Raw genomic sequence first — 8,538 nt, 5'->3', positions numbered from 1 at the left:
CGGGGGCTCTAATAAAAGCCTTGTCTGACATTTCAGGCCACGACACAAGGGTGGGGGCCGAGCCCCGAATCCAATCGGATCCTTGATCTGAAGTCCCGAGAGGCCCTCCGGCCCCTATTCTCCTCAAAGCCCGTGATCGACTGGGGGCCACTAGCCAAGACATAACTTGTTATGCCCCGTGGGCCTCTGACCGCAACAAGGGCCCCAACCACTGTTTCAGGGACCCACACCAACGCAAATCGCGAACCCCGGTCTTGCTCCTGTTTGGAAAATGTGTCGCATGGTTCAGACTGACAGGAAGCCAGCTGTTCGATGTTCGTGGTCTCTGGCCGACTTGACACCCACACTGTCTCAAGGAGTCCTCAAAAGATGTATGAAGACCTCTGGCTGATATTTCAGGTCATGCACCTATGGGCTACGATTCTTTATGCGACCTACAACCAGTCCTTCGGGCCTCCTCGAGCACTGCCTCCAGCCGACTTGAGACCCCTTGCCAGCACAGGGCCTCCGTAAGGCGCTGGGGCCCCCGACCAATGGAAATCGCTGGTTCCGGGCTTTGTCCCTGCTTGGGAAATGGGCCCTCTGGCCCATGCCACGACGGAACAGATTGTGCGTTACTGATGGTGCGTGACCGACACATAGGTCGTTATCAACTTGTGGGCATGATCAGCGCGCAGGGCCCGCTGGCTGGCATTGGAGTGCCCTTTTACGTTTGTTCGGTATCCTAGTGATGCCATTACCACCATGCAATGAAGCATGCGGAATTCCAATTCGCTCAGCAAAGACGTCACCATCAGCTGGCACGTGTATGCGCGAGCCACCCTTCATTGAGAAGACACGCCGCAACTGTCAACGGCGCTGGCGGTGAGAGTAGGCGTCCCCGGGACGAGCGCTGATGTTACCGACACATGACAGTATATGAATTATATGTAATGATATAAACTATTCATGACTTAAGGCATAAGCTGCAAGACTTACCGAAACCGGATTATTGAAATAACTATGGTCCAGTTTGCAAGAAAATCGGATTTGAAACCATGTTCATGGCGCCTGAAAGTTAAGTGACGTCTGCTAGAGTACTGGTGTGTTTATTGGCTTATCTTGTTCATATAATAATTCTGATGATGACCATAGTCACAGTAATTTTTCCCGTTAGATCAGTTTTGAATATTACGGACTAATAATGCTTGGAAAATGGAGGAATGATGATTGTGGTCTTAACACAGCAATACGATATCGTTTTTCCCCCACGATATTGAAAAACGGTTGCACAAAAATTACGCACACAACTGGGGCCGTTCAGCACGCGCAAGCAGCCACGCTCGCGCGCCACCACGCATATCTCCTCGAAATCAAGGATGATGATTAATGTGAACCTCGTTCAAGGCTGCGCCTGGCAGTCATTCGTGACGTCACTGGGAAAATAAGTCAATATGCAGCACGAATTAACCTAGCCAAATGTAGCATCATGACGTCACTAAGTAGCAAAATAACTTGGTAACGTGAGTAATGTAACGTGATTGTAACGTAAGAAACTTAACAAATGTACCTCACCTGATGTAACCTTATCAAATTAGAATGTCATTGTAAGTACTTTTGTTTGACCAATCAGCCCTCACTACGCAAAACTTGATAAGATGTATTGAAATTCCGAGATGTGCTTTCATTATGAGCATTGTTTTCTGCTCTTAAAGAGACGACTCATGTGCAGTATGCTCATGTAAAGCGAGGTGAACGCAGACGTGAATGGCATGTGGCCTGTGAGTCAGAAGGTGTGGAAGTAGGTGGCTGCCCACCTTCCGCCCGCGGCCCAACGCGAAGCATGACACTCGGTCCATTTGGGCGAGCCAAATGTGCGTAGTGCGGCTGGAGGTGGACCCGGGTGCATCTGAAACACAGCCATCCTGCCAAAAGATAATGCTGAAGGCGGGTCAGTGTAGCGGACAAATGTTGCGAGCGGGAACGTGACCGACTTAGCAGGGGCGTGGTTTGTGGATATGAGCACGGTTATGTAACCGCAAAGCTGTGTAAAAGAGGCAAGACTGTCCGGCGATTCTCGCTTCATCTTCGCTTAAAACGTTAGTGTGGCGTTACTGGTACCGAGACTTCAATGCATAGCGGGTCGTTAGACGCCGGGTGGAATGCTGAGAAGCAACCGGAACACCGAAACATTCCTTCAAATGATGCAAAAGCTTTAGTGGAAGGTGCAGTTGACCAGCCAGCGGATGACGTGAAATTTTATGACGAGTATGATTATATGCTTTGCGGAAAACCATTTCAATGCAATGACGTGAAAAGTCAAGACGCCCACACGGTTATCATTCCCATAGACAGCAGTAACATCGGGCTGTCTTCGTATCCATCACGAACAAAGTGTTAATGCCAAATGTATATGACCAACAAGCTGGTTGGGTAGAATTTAATGACGAGCGTGATCATGTGCGAGGTATCCTTAAGCGGTAAGCTATTATAACGCACTTTGATCGTATAAGGCCTCGCACCCCGTAGTCGTGCCGCCGTCGATGGTGGTATGAGTGAGCAGCGAGCGTAGCGAGTCTGTTCGTCCACTGAGTATTTTTGGCGTTAGATGCGTCCAGATGATGCGCGCTAGACGCGCCGTACTCGGTCCCTGCCTGTGCACCTTCCGCCATGATCGGTCCGTGCCTACGTACCTTCCGCCTTGCTCGGTCCGTTCCTACGTACCTTCCGCCATGATCGGTCCGTGGCTATGTGTCTTCCGCCGTGCTCGGTCCGTGGCTGTGTGCCTTCCGTCATGCCGGTCCGTTGCCTATGTGCCTTCCACTATGCTCGGTCCGTGCCTGTGTGTCTTCCACTATGCTCGGTCCGTGCCTGTGTGCCTTCCGCCATGCTCGGTCCGTGCCTGTGTGTCTTCCGCCATGCTCGGTCCGTGCCTATGTGCCTTCCGCCATGCCCGGTCAGTGCCTATGTGCCTTCCGCCATGCGTGGTCCATACCTGTGCGCCGGGCCGACAATGCTCGGTTCTCACCTGTCTGTATAGTCATGAGTGTCGAGCCACCCACGTTGCGCTGGTGAGATGTTTACGTGCGTTGCTTTTTGGACTTCTTCTTCCATTAAACGTCAATGGGGCCAATGCTAGATTTTAGGAAATTGGGGCTCATCTCCCTCCCTTCCTTAGTACCCAGCCCCCACGTAGGCGCATTCAGTACTCACGCTAACTGAACTGAGCTCGCAAAGTGCATGTTCATGCTTGCAATTTGTACCTGATGGGCTTGCAGATATATGCACTTTCCAGCAATAATCTACTGGCTACTTTACTGGGAAGAAAGAAGCCCCGATATTCAAACTACCTATCTCCTACAGTTCACGCGTGCGCGTTTTCGCTTTTCACGTTGGTTTCATTTTAAAGGCTACGGATATAAGCTTGCAATAAGCACATCATCATACTCCCTACTAAGTTCTACGTATCCGGCTTCCTGGTTATGTACACCTACCCTATACAGGCTGAACAGCCTGTTGATAATCGGTTCGAAGGCGGTCCCATGTCCCGGCCGCCCGTTTATGCAGCAGTTTTGGCAATGAACGTTTTTCAATTTCTACGCCGACTTCATTGCAGCGGTTGGCGGGTAGGCTTTGTCAGGCACATCATCATGTTTGACGTTCAATTTTACGCGATTGGCGCGCTGGTCATGTACACCTACCAACAACAGTTCCGTTCACTATCGACACAAACAATAGCCCGACGGCCCCAGCTGTTCCGGCTTGCATCATTCACGTGTGCACGTTTATACTTCTCATGCCATTACATTTTAATGGTTAGTGACAAAGGTTAGATAAGCACACCATCATACTCGCCATTATATTCTACGAAATCGTTTTCTCGATCCTGTGTGCCTCCCACCAATAGTTTGTTCGTTATTTGTACGCAGATTTTCGATGTCCCGCCCGCCCGCAACGTTACTTCCGCTGCTAGCGGCCGTGCCGCATTGAAGTCTCGGGATCAGTGACGTCACCGCCCTGCACAGAGCGCGTGGAAACCCTAGGTGTGGGAAATCCATGCACGACATCCTCCCGATGTAACAGATTCGAGGTTGTGCTCCGGTTGCTCGCGCCTGTAGAGGTGCTGCTAAGCTTGACGTCACCGTTGCACTTGAAGGCCGCACCGCTACGGGCTGGTTGCAGACCGTCGTATTGCTGCCATTTGTGCATCTTTCAACAGGCTTTTGCATAGGTGAAGGAATGTGTCATAAAGTATATATCTATGTTCGAGCTTTGACGGGATCAAGCACGCACCAGATGGTTCCACGTGGGAGGAGAACGTCAAATTTTCTCTGAACTCGAGCTAATTTGGAACGAATTTTTGCTAAATCACCCAGCATCCTGGTTGTAAACCTTTTGCCCCGGAAGGGCGGGAGGGGGGCGTGACGCCGTGTCCTTTCTGGGTTAAATCCCTGGTCTGGATGCGTTCTCTATGTGGTTTTAGGCAAGTATTTGTGGCAAATGCAGTGCATCCCCTCTTCTATGGCGTGAAGGGCTGCATCTTCATCCAGATATGACGTTATATCACGCATGCTTAGATTTTCACAGTCCATTTGAACGTGTGATGACAGCGATATTCAGTTTCCTGTGCGTTGCATGGCAGAAACAGGGCGTCAGTTCGAAAAGATATCATTGATTTTCTCGATACAGTACGAACACATGGTAGTACCAACAGGCGCACAATTTTCGTTGATCACTCCGTGTGTCTCTGGAAATCTTGCGGGAGGCCAATTCACCATTGGCGCATCTCAATTTGTCATGGAAGGCATCAATAAATTATAAATCTAACCGCCCTCCAGGCGCCTGGAAGGCACTTGGGCGTCCGAAGAGGCCCCAGCTCAAGTCGGGGAGGTGGCGGCCGCCACGGAGGCACGCCGCCCGCCCTCCTTCTCCGCTCCGAGGCTTCGCCATTGATCAGTTCGGATGCGGCAGAATCCATGTGTACTGTCAGTGGCCTTGCATGTTATGTCATCATATATCTCTTTATGGTTGCCGCCCGTTCGTTTTTAATGTCACGTCAAATATCCCATGCTATTGGCAGATACATCTCTACTGAAGGCTAAGAAGTCTTTGATGGCGACAGAAGAGTTGGGAGACGATGAATATACCCTCGACCACACAAAGCTCATCAGCGCCCCAGCCTTGGGTAAGTGGGCTTACGTACCTTTCACCCCTGCTTGAATTATGTCTTAGATTGGTCATATTGTCTATGTTGTCTCGTTCAGGACGCGCGTATTGTTCTGATGATATTTTGGGCGTCACTAGGAAGCCACTGTGTTCCGTCTCTTGGATTTGGATCATGCCGTGCTCCATAGACACTGCTTCTAAATTAATGTCAGAAGGGTGGCTGACGACAATGAATATGCCTCAGACGCGCTACTGCTGGAGTGGGGCCAGAGTCTGCGTCAGGGAGCCTCTGTTTCCTGTCTCTGGTGACGCTGACTGTGTCCCTCAGACGCACTGCTGCTGGAGTGGGGCCAGAGTCTGCACCAGGGGGCCGCTGCCCCGTCTCTGGTGACGGTGACTGTGCCCCTCAGACGCACTGCTGCTGGAGTGGGGCCAGAGTCTGCACCAGGGGGCCGCTGCCCCGTCTCTGGTGATGCTGACCTTGTGCCTCAGACGCACTGCTGCTGGAGTGGGGCCAGAGTCTGCACCAGGGGGCCGCTGCCCCGTCTCTGGTGACGGTGACTGTGCCCCTCAGACGCGCTGCTGCTGGAGTGGGGCCAGAGTCTGCACCAGGGGGCCGCTGCCCCGTCTCTGGTGATGCTGACCTTGTGCCTCAGACGCACTGCTGCTGGAGTGGGGCCAGAGTCTGCACCAGGGGGCCGCTGCCCCGTCTCTGGTGACGGTGACTGTGCCCCTCAGACGCGCTGCTGCTGGAGTGGGGCCAGAGTCTGCACCAGGGGGCTTCTACCCCGTCTCTGGTGATGCTGACCGTACTCTTCAGACGCACTGCTGCTTAAGTGGGGCCAGAGTCTGCATCAGGGGGCCGCTGCCCCGTCTCTGGTGACGGTGACTGTGCCCCTCAGATGCGCTGCTGCTGGAGTGGGGCCAGAGTCTGCATCAGGCGGGCGCCGCGCCGCCGGACGCCGAGCTCGCCCACTTTGGCGTGTTCGGGGCCCCGGCTACAGGCCACCTGCTGCTCCTCTTCTGTCGTCGGCTCTCGCAGCCCTCGCCGGTCTTCTTCCGCGCGCTGCAGCTGTTCGAACGGTCAGTCGGTGATGGTGGGAGCAGCTGATGATGGACAGTCACTCCATGTTTGTGCACTGCCACGCGCCGACAAAGACAGCCGTGCGCCGAGCTGTTCGGCTTTTGGATAGATTCTTGTGTGCTCGACATTGTCTGTTTTGGCTGCCAGGTGATATAGAGTACGTGAGATCCTGATTGATATAGAGTACGTGAGATCCTGATTGATATAGAGTACGTGAGGTCCTGATTGTTCATGACTTAAGACATAATGGCTCGAGATGTGCTGCTCGTAAATTGCCTTAGACCGGACCACAGCTGCTGCTGCTGCCGCATGATCCCTTATTTTGTTCGTTTTATATTATCAGATTTATGCAGGCGCACATGATGGAGATGTCCCAGTACATAACCACAAAGGTGGAGCGAGCAAACAGGGATAAGGAGTGGAAGAGCTTGCTGGAGCGAATACACAGTCAGGCCATTCTCAGAATGTTGTCCTGCGTCCAGATCTCTTCAAAACTTTCTCTGCATTACAAGGTGAGCATGTTTACTTGTACAGACGGTTGAAATCTAAGGAGTTTTACGGACAACTTTGGCTGTATTGTGTAGTGCATGATCGCTTTGAGCTCAGAGGGCTGCGCAGTACTTGAAGACCAGGGATTGGTTCAGTGTAATCTGATTTCGTAACCTACATTCACTACAGTTACCATCTGCGACCAGGGAACGTAAAAAAAACTTAAGGTGACGACCGATCCGATCAACGGAGCTCTCTTCGCAGATTGTCACGACGAAGCGTGTGAAGGGCCTGCTTCGGGAGGCGAAGCACTGCTACAGCCTGGAGAGCGTTGTTAGCTCAGAGGTCAGGGTTCTCAAGACCCTGAAATTTCAGGTATGTAATGCCAATCAATCATCAGCTTCATAGTGCACGTCACGATGGCATAGGCAGCGCGTGTGATGTGCAAAGGTGACACGAATGTTTAGAAGCTCGTTCACCAACGATGCATGTACCAGTAGGACTGAACTACTGGTAGTTTTGAGGAACATGGGATCCGTGTTACCGAAATTGTTAAGGCCTCTCGCTGCTTGCATTTCGCAAGCATCGCCCTATATGTCCGCCGTGTAAGCCGCCAGGTTTGACTCTTCTGGGTTTGAGCCTGGCACCTCCACCCCTGCCTACTGATCACCGGGCTTTCTGGCCACGTGACGTGACGCGTCCGTTCGTTCTTCGCCGCCCGTCCGCGGCTCCCGCCCACCTGTCTGACGGCACGCGCCGCCCAGGTAAGCTCGCCGACCTGCCTGGACACGCTGGAGACGCTGCTGGCCGTGGTGACGCGCCGGCGCCCGGACCTGCTGGAGCCGCTGAGCCCGGCACTGCCGTCGGCGGCCGTGCGCCTGCTCCGCTCCGCTTGTGTCCGGCGCTCGGCGCTTTACCTGCGCCTGTACCGGCGCACCACGGGCTGTGCGCAACTGGTGCCGGCAGCGCGCCGCCAGTTTGCCGCTGTGCTGGCTGACAGCGTGCTGCTGGCCGCCGCCGTGCTGGCCGCCGCCGCCTTCCTGGTGCGCCGCGACAGCAGCGACGAGCTGGTGGCGCTGCTGGCTGAGCTGACGCAGATCCCAGCCGGCGACCTGCTGGAGCTGGCCGAGCTGCTGCTGCGAGACCTGCTGCCTGGCATGGAGACCGACTGAGGGACGCGGGGCCGGCTGCTGGGCGCAGGGATCGGCTGCTGCGCCCAGAGACCGGCTAAACGTCACAGGGACCGGCTGCTGGGCGCAGGGGCCGGCTGCTGGTCGCAGGGACTGGCTGCCGGACCCAGAGACCGGCTGCTGTGCCCAGAAACGAGCTAAACGTCACAGGGACCGGCTGCTGGGCGCAGGGACCGGCTGCTGGACCCAGAGACCGGCTGCTGCGCCCAGAGACAGGCTAAACGTCACAGGGACCGGCTGATGGCATATGGGCCAGCTGTTGAGCCGCGAGACCCGTTGACGGCCACGGGGACCGGATAATGAACGCGGAGCGGACATATGAACACGGCGACACCCAAGTGAGCGCAGGAACAGGAGTGCTTATAGGTGCGGGCCTGGTGGACACAGATGAAATGGTCGACACGGGTGTGTGCTATCATATTTATGTCTCATCAATATTTGGCTACCATCAGTCATTCTGTTTAGAAGTTGTCGGTGATATTAGTGTGAATGGCACTCTTTTGTGATTGCTGTGGTTGCAGATGAGGAGGATTGTTCTGGTGAAGTTAGTTCAGATGAGCAATGCGTTTTCTTCGTGAGTGGCTTTTTGCGCCGAGCTTACTTTTGTTGGTTAATATATCATCAAGCATA

General features: G+C 53.7%; 1 long non-coding RNA gene across 1 annotated transcript; it reads left to right on the top strand.

The window, feature by feature from the left end:
• Positions 1–6,140: 6,140 nt before the first annotated feature.
• Positions 6,141–7,084, top strand: LOC119096864 (uncharacterized). The gene is made up of 3 exons (XR_005094089.1): positions 6,141–6,228; positions 6,573–6,741; positions 6,983–7,084. It is a non-coding gene; the product is annotated as an uncharacterized LOC119096864 (long non-coding RNA).
• Positions 7,085–8,538: the final 1,454 nt, after the last annotated feature.

Source organism: Pollicipes pollicipes, unplaced genomic scaffold (genome assembly GCF_011947565.3).
Source record: "Pollicipes pollicipes isolate AB1234 unplaced genomic scaffold, Ppol_2.1 Scaffold_4295;HRSCAF=5057_pilon_pilon_pilon, whole genome shotgun sequence".
Taxonomy (NCBI): domain Eukaryota; kingdom Metazoa; phylum Arthropoda; class Thecostraca; order Pollicipedomorpha; family Pollicipedidae; genus Pollicipes; species Pollicipes pollicipes.
Note: the sequence above shows the minus strand (reverse complement) of the source record. Positions and strands in the feature narration are given on the sequence as shown.